The sequence below is a fragment of the Marmota marmota genome, unplaced genomic scaffold (assembly GCF_001458135.2).
Source record: "Marmota marmota marmota unplaced genomic scaffold, marMar, whole genome shotgun sequence".
NCBI lineage: Eukaryota > Metazoa > Chordata > Mammalia > Rodentia > Sciuridae > Marmota > Marmota marmota.
Window position 1 is genome coordinate 26,792,392 of NW_025999977.1, and position 9,359 is coordinate 26,801,750.

General features: G+C 47.5%; 1 pseudogene; it reads left to right on the plus strand.

Annotated features, from left to right (window-relative positions):
* The first annotated feature begins 7,292 nt into the window (after nt 1–7,292).
* Nucleotides 7,293–9,109, plus strand: LOC107137010 (annotated as a pseudogene).
* Nucleotides 9,110–9,359: the final 250 nt, after the last annotated feature.

Below are 9,359 nucleotides of genomic sequence, written 5' to 3' on the forward strand. Positions count from 1 at the left end.
CAGAGAAACCAAGAGTTCCTAGGCCCAGTGCCCCAAGAAGAAAAGGCACAGCTGGCCTGTGGGACCACGTGGGACTCAACAGGGTCGGAAGAATGGGAAGAGCCTGGACATGGCCAGAAAGCTGGAGCAGAACATGGATAAGAACATTCCATCCTCAATCCCCTGATAAGGAGGGACTGAATATTAACCCCAGACACACATCTCATTTTGGCTGAGATTTGTATGGATATATCTGTGCCTACCTGTCTAGAGAACTACAGGTAGGTCACTTTCTAGTCAATGAATCCCTTTTTCTGCCATTATCAAGTTCATAGTACAAAGACCCCCTCAAGCATAGCTGAGGAGACACAGACGAGCTGAGGGCCAACATATCTTAAGTGAAGACCCAGGGTCCATGGTCCCAACCCTGCTGGCCAGGGACATAATGGGATCTGTCTCCTTTGGGGAGTGGCCTGCGTGTGCCACATGAGACTCTTACTGTGGGTTGTTTTCTCTCCCAAACTATCTCTCCCTGTTTCTAGACAAAGATAAACACACCATGAAAACTCATCTTCTGATCATTAGAGAAGAAAGAGACTCAGAGGATTCTGAACTCTGTTTTGCCAACAGCCAGAAAGATGTCAATGGGAATAAACAGCTATTTCTGGCAAAGGACAGGATATATCCTCCGAGCATGTCTGGGGTGGTTCCTCAGAGCTCCCAGGTGACAGTAGCCTGGCCTGATATAGCAGAGCTCCTCTCCTTTCTACCCCACCCGCCAAGGAAAATCAGGGTTCCCAGCCCTCAGAGGATGGCCAGCCATGACCTCTGCTCTCTGCAGCCAACTGAACAGATGACAGAGGCCATCATCCAGGCCTCTCCTGGTGGCCCATGCAAGCCATGAGGATTCTGGCCAGCCCCCGTTGAACCCCGCCTCCAGTCCCATCCCCTCTTGGCCTGGCGGAGCAGAAGGGCAGCTGAGGGGAAGCAGGAATGGGCTGTGGGTTTTTCTGCAACTGCTTTGATTTTTTGTTTCTGCAGAAGAAAATACTCAGCCCTGATCCCAGGGGAGGCAGGGAGGAGAGAGCTGAAGGCTATTTCTGAGCCTGCTGCCTCCCAAAAGGAAGGGAGTGAGCGGAGCACAGAGAGCCCTGCCCTCGCTTCCTGGAATGGAGTTCCCGAACGGCCTCTGCAGTTCACAACTCTTTTTCAATCCCATTATCTCATTTTTGATCTTCACAATAACACTGTGAGGTGAGGCGGAAAGGGATTTGTCTTAGTTCGGACTGCTAAAACAAAAAGACCATAGACCGCAGACGTTGGTTTCTGCAGTTCTGGAGCTTGGAGTCTGAGATGGGGGTGCTGGCATGGTCAGGCTGGGGTGCCCTCCCTCCTCCAGGGGACAGACTGCCGACTTCTCATTGCATGCCCACACGGCTGATGCTCTCTGTGTCTTTTCACAAGGGCACTAATCCCATTCATGAGGGCTCCACCCTTATGACTTAATTATCTCCCAAAGGTCCACCTTCTAACACCACCCCAGTGACAGTTAGCATCTCATCCTTTGGATTTTGTGGGAACACAAACCTTCAGTCCATAGTAGGGCTTATTACTCCCACTTTACTAGTAAGGAAACTGAGGCTTTGAGGTATTCATTCATTATGAGAGACCAGTAAGGAAAGGACCCTACGGTAGGCCTCTGATTCCAAATCTCCAGCTCTACCCACTGTCTCCAAGGGCTTCTCTGGGCTCTGCCTTTTCTGCATGCTTGTGCCCCAGCTGGGTCTCTGCAGTTCACAAAAAAGACTTAGAGTGACAAGACTCCAGACCCTGTGTCAGCTCTGCCAACACCTGGCTGGCTGTGTGGGTTCAGACACATCCCACGTTCTCTCTGGAAGTTTCTTCAGGTACTAGTAGTGTTAACAGTCCTTACCTGGCTCCCTCTGTCAATGAATGGAAGAGTCAAATGAGGGACCAATTTGCGTTTGCAGATTCTAACATGCTTTACAATGTGGAGCCACCATATTGTATCTTTACGAAGAGAGTGGGTAGAAAGGGTCACCTCCTCAAATCATCTCCCTTTCCTCCCAGCCATTGCCAATTCCACTCCTGGTGAGTCACTTCTCTTTATTAAAGGGAAGAGCCTCCTGCACTGGGGTACATAAGTGATGATAAACAATATCACTTATGAACTCTGCAGAGTAAATGAGTTTATCGGCCACCCAGGGCTCAGGGAGGCATCAGAGCGGGGAGAGCTACAGCACAGGGTGTCTGAGAGCAGGCCTTGATAAAAACCATGTGACTGTCACACAGAAGATGGTGTGTCCAGGCCCTGGGAGCTTCCCTTTCAGATCTGAGCTCTGAGAATGGGGCCAGCTGAGAAGAGGGAAGAGCAATACTGCTCCATAGCACCCTCGCCGAGGTGCCAGGCCTCAGCCAGGGCAGGAAGTGTCCTTGGGACCACGGCCTTTCTCCCTGACCTCCCCGCCACAGCAAGCTCACCTTATGGCCGGGCAGTATGTGACCCCTTGGACCCCACCTTTGCAGCGGCCTGGATGGGAAGAAGACACCACTCATCCCCTGCATGTCCCAGGTCTGCCCTCCCACCTCGTGGCAAACACAAACCAAATTGATCGACCTATGTGCCCACTCTGGACCTCACCCTCTCTGGCTGCAGCTAGAGAAGGAGGGTGGCCAAGCCAGCTGGAAACAAAGTAGCCACAGGCGATATAATCCCCTCCGGGGCCATTGCCCTCGCCCCTTTCTTTCCCCCTTCCCACATCTGAGATGCTCTCCCTGACTCTGGGGGGTTACAAGAGACTCACTCTACCAAGGTTTTCATGGGGGGCTTCCCAGGAGAAGCCAGGGCACAGGCTCCAATGCCAGGACCAAAGACAATTTTCCAATGGAGGATGTTAGACTCCCAGAGAGGGTGGGGATGATATGGGCTGAAGTGACAGGAAGAGAGGCCTTCCCACTCTCCCCGTGTCCTTCTGAGTTTGTTGGCCACTTGCACTTGCTGCAGACAGTCACAGGGCCTGAGAACCCTGGGAGCTCGGCAGCCTATAAATTAACAAGATGTGGTTGCCGGAGAATTCATCCACAGGGATTGGGGGTGAGTCCCAGCCCCGCTGCATGAGGGAGAAGATGCCCACACTGGACACATGATCAGGTGGCCCCACACTAACTCGCTAAGTGACACCCTCCTGAGTCTTGCTGCAGACAGTTCACCCACCACAGCTCCAGCCCAGCATGGCACATTTGAACCAGGAAAAAATAGAAGAGGGCAAGTGTGAGGAGACCCTTTACAGCTTTTTAATAACTGTTTTTGCTCAGTTATGGTTCCTCTCTCCAAAGTATGTTATCAAAGTGTTGTGCAATTAGAGAAAAAAGAAACTGCAAATCCTTTGAAAGTGACTTTGAGCTGAACAGTTGATTCTATCAGCTTGGGGTGAACTCCTCATCAAGCCCAGGATGTCCCCAGGAGGCAGAGAGTATCACAGGGCAGACAGAGGCCCTGGGCAGGAGGGAAGCTGTGGGATGCCATTAGTCCTGTACCTTCCCACTGTGGCCAGGAGTGTTCAGGCCACCTCCCTGGTGAAGAGGAGACCAGCTGCTCTCTTCACCATCTGGTCTGAAGCAGCGCTTTCTTCAGGCAGAGCCCACACATCCTGCCTGTCTTTACCTCCTCGCTTTTCCAGATGACTGGGGATTTGAGGGAGGCAGGGGTCACTGCTGTGAACCCACATTGGAGGAGAAGTGGCCAGCCCTAAGGCAGCTGCTATTCTCATTCCCAGAAGCTCCCTCTCCTTTCTACAAGAAGGTTACCCATCCCTGCTCACAGCCCTGGGAGCTGGAATGGCTCCTAGGGGGGATATCACCTTCTCTGACTTGTTGATACAGCCACTGTGATTGTCTGTGGCCAATGGCATATGAAAGAGCCAGTGGAGTGTTTATTTTCCACCACGTTTCTTACTCGTTTCTCCTGCCCTGAGAAGGGCATGGCCCAGACAAGGAAGCTCCTGTGGTATGGGTCCCAGACTGAGAAAACAGGAGGACAAAGCCCAGCCTGCACATGACTGAGAGCTAAACCTCTGTTTTAAGGCAAAGAAACATTTGTTACTGCAGCCTTACCCAGCACACACTGACTGAGGCAGGGCCTTGTCCTTCTCCCACTCCTCCAGTCTCCAGAACCATGTCTCTTGTCCACTTGCGTGTAGTCCGTGATCAGAGATTTCTGCTCTCTTCTTTGTCTTGTGTGACAGCCTCACCTTCCCCACACACACCCTCAGGGCCAGTTGTGTAACCACATCTGATGCCCAGGACGGGCTGTCTGCCCTGTGACCCCCACTGCTGCTACTTCCCTGGGAAATGTCTCAGCTAGTCTCTGCAAACTTCCAGCCTCCCCTGGGCTTACAAGACAGTCTAGACGCCAGACACAGGCTGACAGCCAGGGAGATGGGGAAAACTAAGTGCAGGCACTCCCTTGGCCTAACCCAAGGCCCCCCTACCTTCAACCTGAGGGGCCCCACAAGCAGGGGCAGGGACGACCTCAAGGGGACTTCCTCCAACTATCACAAGTTGAAGCAATTCCCTGAACCAGAGCAGCACAGCTCCTTTACCAGGGTTAGGCCTAGGGAGGAGACATTGACCTGTGCTCTGACCAGGCTTCCCTGCAGCCCTGGGCTTGGAAGGGGAGCCCCACACTTCCTCCCCAGCTACCGAGTCGTGAATTCTATTCTCTAATCCTCCAGGCCTGGCCCAGTCCAACTCTTCACAAAGTCAGGTTTCCACGCCACAATCTCAATAATGAGGTGGCAATGTCAACTTGGAGCCCAAAGGCACTACCTTCCTTCTCTTTTCCCTAGAAGAAAGTCTTAAGGCTCACCGTCTGCATAGAAGCTAAAAGAAAACTTGTTTTAAAGGATGATACTAAAAAGAAATCTGTTCAGCTAGGCAGAGTGGCACATACCTGAATCCCAGTCACTCAGGAAGCTGAGGCAGGAGGAGCATAAATAAGTTCAAGGCCAGCCTGGGAACTCAGCGAGACACCTGACTCAAAATAAAAAATTTTAAAGAGCTAAGGGATTCGCTCAGAGGGAGAACACCCTGAGTTCAATCCCCAGCATGGCAAATAAGAAAAAAAACTCTGTTCAGAGTTAAGATGGTAAACTTGGCTATGTTTCCTAATTTTTAATTTTTTTAAATTGTTAACCAAAATGTTTACAAAAGAAATCAGTTCAAAATAAATATATTATTGCCAATTAATTCCCCCCTTACATCAGCATTTGCAGGGAGTTGTGTAGTAGGGTGCCCTGGTGCAGGTCCATACTTAATTGTTCACTTGTCTTATGTTCTTCCCTTCTCTTATCTCCTCTGAGATTCTTAAAGCAAGTACTGGATACATCTTCCAAAGGAGGAGAGGGTGCTTCCCACCCCGCCTGCTGGGAAAGGGCTCAAGAGTGGCCTTCCCCTTTTCATGTGTCCATCCATCCCCAGGCCCTAATAAAATTCTCTAACCCTCTCCCTGCCACAGACACATGGGATTTGGACACATGCATTAGCATGTCTAATGGCATTCAGGAGTTGGAATGACTGCAGAGAACAGGAGACTCAAATAACAGTGGCTTAAACAAAATAGGGATTCGTTTCTCTCTTACGCAATGAGAAAACCAAAGGTTGAAAATTTCGGGCAATCCAGCATCTCATGTTCTGCAGTTCCCAGGCTTAGTCTAGCTTTCTCCTCTGTCGCGGTAGGGTTGACTTTCAAACTCATGCTTTCCAGGTGTTTGTTGGAGTCATTGGCATCATGGCCATGATCCAGGAAAGAGGGAAAGTGAAGGCTGTGGTATGTCACCAGCCAAATGTCCTCCCCTTTTAAGGAGCTTTCCTAGAGGCCCAACCCCACAACTTCTGCTTACCTCTCGGTATCCAGAACTGCATAGTTTGGCTACTCCTAGCTTCCAAAACCAGGCCAGAAAATGAAGTGCTGAAGGTGAGCCAATTGCCAAACCCTAACATGGTCAAGATTCTACATGGCCAAGAAGAAGAAGAGAATGGAGAACGGGTGGGGAATTGGCAGCCTGCCCGCGTCCCTAGCTCCAATGCTCCCACTGGAAGTCTCTGGCTGGCAGCTCCCTTCATCATTTGCATCTGCCTTTGTTCCCTGCTCAGGTGACAAACCCCTTGGCAAACAGAAACATGTCAATCATTTTTGTTATTCCTTGTTCTTCTGCCCCAACCTTCCAATTCTATAGTTGCAGATCAGTAAAGGCTTATTGTAAAAAGAAAAAGCAGTAACTATGAGCCATATATGTCTTGGGATGTTTCCCATTTCTTCCTTGAATATTTTCATCATGTGATCATTTTACATGTCATGAGCAGGTCTAGTAACTCCAGAACACAATGGTGAAATTCCACGAGTCTAGAAGGGCCAAACCCAGGGGCCTTCCCCAGTCTGTTTGTTTGGTCTGCGATCTAGTTACTATCAGTAGCCACAACAATAGTCACTTCAGATCTTTGCGATGCTTCCTAGTTTGCACGGGTCCCTTCATACCCATTATCTCTCTTGTTTTAAGTAAGCCTTTTAAAGAGGGGGGCTGTAATTATCCCTTTTTAACAGATGATGAGATGAAGGCTAAGAGAAGGCACAACACTTGCCCAAAGGCATGTGATGTGAGTTTGAACTTGAACTTCAATGCAGGGCTAGCACACTTGCCATCACATTGGGCCTTGATTCCCTCGATTTCGAAATGAAGAAATTAATTTCCATGATTTCAAACGCAGCACTGTGAGAAATAGAATGTGAGGCACGTTTATCTAGCAGTCATATTGAAAAAGTAAAAATAAACAGGTGGAATTAATTTTAGTAATAGAATTTTACTTAATTCAAAACTATAGTTTCAAAATGTAAATCAAGTTTGTTCGTTTTTGTTTTTGTTTGGTTGGTTTTTGGTGGGGTTTTTTTTGTTTTGTTTTGTTTTGTTTTTTGGTTCTGGTTTTCAAACCCAGTGCCTTGCACTTGCTAGGAAAATGCTCTATCATTAAGCTATGCCTTCTGATTCATGATAAAAAATATTAAGAGATTTTAGGACTAGAGATGTAGCTCAGTAATAGAATACCTGCCAAGCATGTACAAGGTCCCGAGTGAGACCCTAACCACCCCACCTCCCAAAAATAAAGAGGGGGGAATATTTTTTTTTCAGCCTAAGTTCTTAGTGAGAGGCATGCTTCCTTAAACCAGGTAAAATTTTATTCATTGTATTTCCAATTTCCAGCACCAACTCACCTAGAAAGATTTTACCGAAAAACCCCTAGGACCAATAAACATGAACATTAGACCCCAAATGACTCTAAGTACAATGTGGAGATTCAACAGCTCAGGAAGCACACTTTGGGAGTCCAGAGACCCCCACCCCAGCCATGGTTATGTGGATACACAGCAGAAGCTACTGGCCAGGACCATGGGGGTAGAAAATGGGCCAAAGAATTTATGGACTTGATTTGTCAGGAAGTAAGTGAAGCAAAAAAAAAGGGAGATAAAAATAGAAAAAGCTTGAGCTGTTTTTCAACAAAAGTGTGTGAGAAACTTCAGTGGACAAGCACATCACCTAACAGTAGCTAATGAGCTGGTGTCACAGGTCACCAACTCAAACAACTATTTGGTCACTGACTCAGCTTAATGATTGAAGAACATTAGGCAAAGAGTTTCTGATGCCTTAAATGTACTGATGACAAGGAACATAAAAAAAAGAAAAGAAAGAAAGAAACCAAATGAGTTGGCCTGCCTACCAATTCTACTTAGAAATGTCAAAACCTGGTGCCAGAGAAGCAGAGGTGGGTAGAATAAATAAAGTAGAAACAGACACAGCTGCAGGAAGGTCTCCTACAGCACATGGGTTCAGAGAAATCAGCCACACAAACGGCAGAACAAGGCCCCTCCAGCTCTGAACTCCACTGCTGCCATTTATAATCATCCATACAAGCAGAAAAGTAGTCATAGATTGTGGCATCTCTGGTGACAAGTCTGAATATCTTTTTAATTTGGGGGGCAGAGGGAGCGGGTACCAGGGATTGAACTCAGGGGCACTCGACCACTGAGCCACATCCCCAGCCCTATTTTGTATTTTATTTAGAGACAGGGTCTCACTGAGTTGCTTAGTGCCTTGCTAAATTGCTGAGGCTGGCTTTGAACTCACGATCCTCCTGCCTCAGCCTCCCAAGCCGCTAGGATTACAGGCCTGTTTCATCGCTCCCAGCTCTTTTTAATTTTGACAACACCCTTGAAATCCACAGTGACACAGTGGATGGAATCTCCTTTGGACTAGTGTGAGGCAAATGCTCTCTGTGGGATCTGAAACTTGCTAAATCACTGAAACTAAGTGCTTTTGAAATTTATCCCACAGACCTCTTCACAGCATCTTCTTGGTTAAATCAGAAACTACTTTTGAACTCTCCCCAGTTTCAAATTTATACCAGACCACAGTGCCATCTTACCCCAAGAAAAAGTGTAGACCAACAGTTAAGCTTGGATGCTGAAGTGGCCTTAGTGGCTGGGCAGTTCCTTGTCCCAGCCACAATCTGACAGTATGGCCTCTCCCTGCTCTGAGTCAGAAGTGAGACCTCCTCCTCCTTGACACCTTATTCATGATGATGAACACAGGGAAGATGACGAGGAGGATTCTCCACCCCAGAATAAAGGCAGGAGGAAACTCATCATCATCATCATATCATATTCATTATCATTAAAATCCAATGCACCTTCAGTACATCTCAATTCTGATTACCCACATTTTGGGTGTTGAAAGCTCCATGTGGCTAGTGGTCATCACATTGAAAAGGTCAGCATCTAATATTTGAAAGTTAAATTTAAAGTTGAGCTTTGAAATTTAAGATTTCATAACCATACTATTTTAGACATTACCTAAGATAGTCATCTCTACACATTCTTGCAATAAAAGAACTGTCTCTGGAGCAACTAACCCCAGAGGACGCTTTAATTAAATCATCACAAAGCACTACTGCCATCTTGTGACTGACCTCTGAATTGCAAGCAAATTCCCCTAGAGGAAATAATCAGACTGCAGGAATGTTTTTCCAAGCGTGTTCTCTGACCACATCTGATCTAGGAGGTTTGTTTAGAAAATGAGCTTTACTGGACCCTACAGAATCATAATCTCTAGGGCAGACCTCAAACATGCACATTTTTAATAAACATCCTAAGTGATCTTTATGCACACTAAAACTTGAGAATCTTTGGTTAAAAGATATGCCAACATAATGCAAGCACAGAAAATTCAGTGGCAGCAAATGTCTAAGGACTCATTTTCCCCTAATGCTGCTTTGAGATTTGGAAGACTGCTGCCCTAGTCTTCTGGATT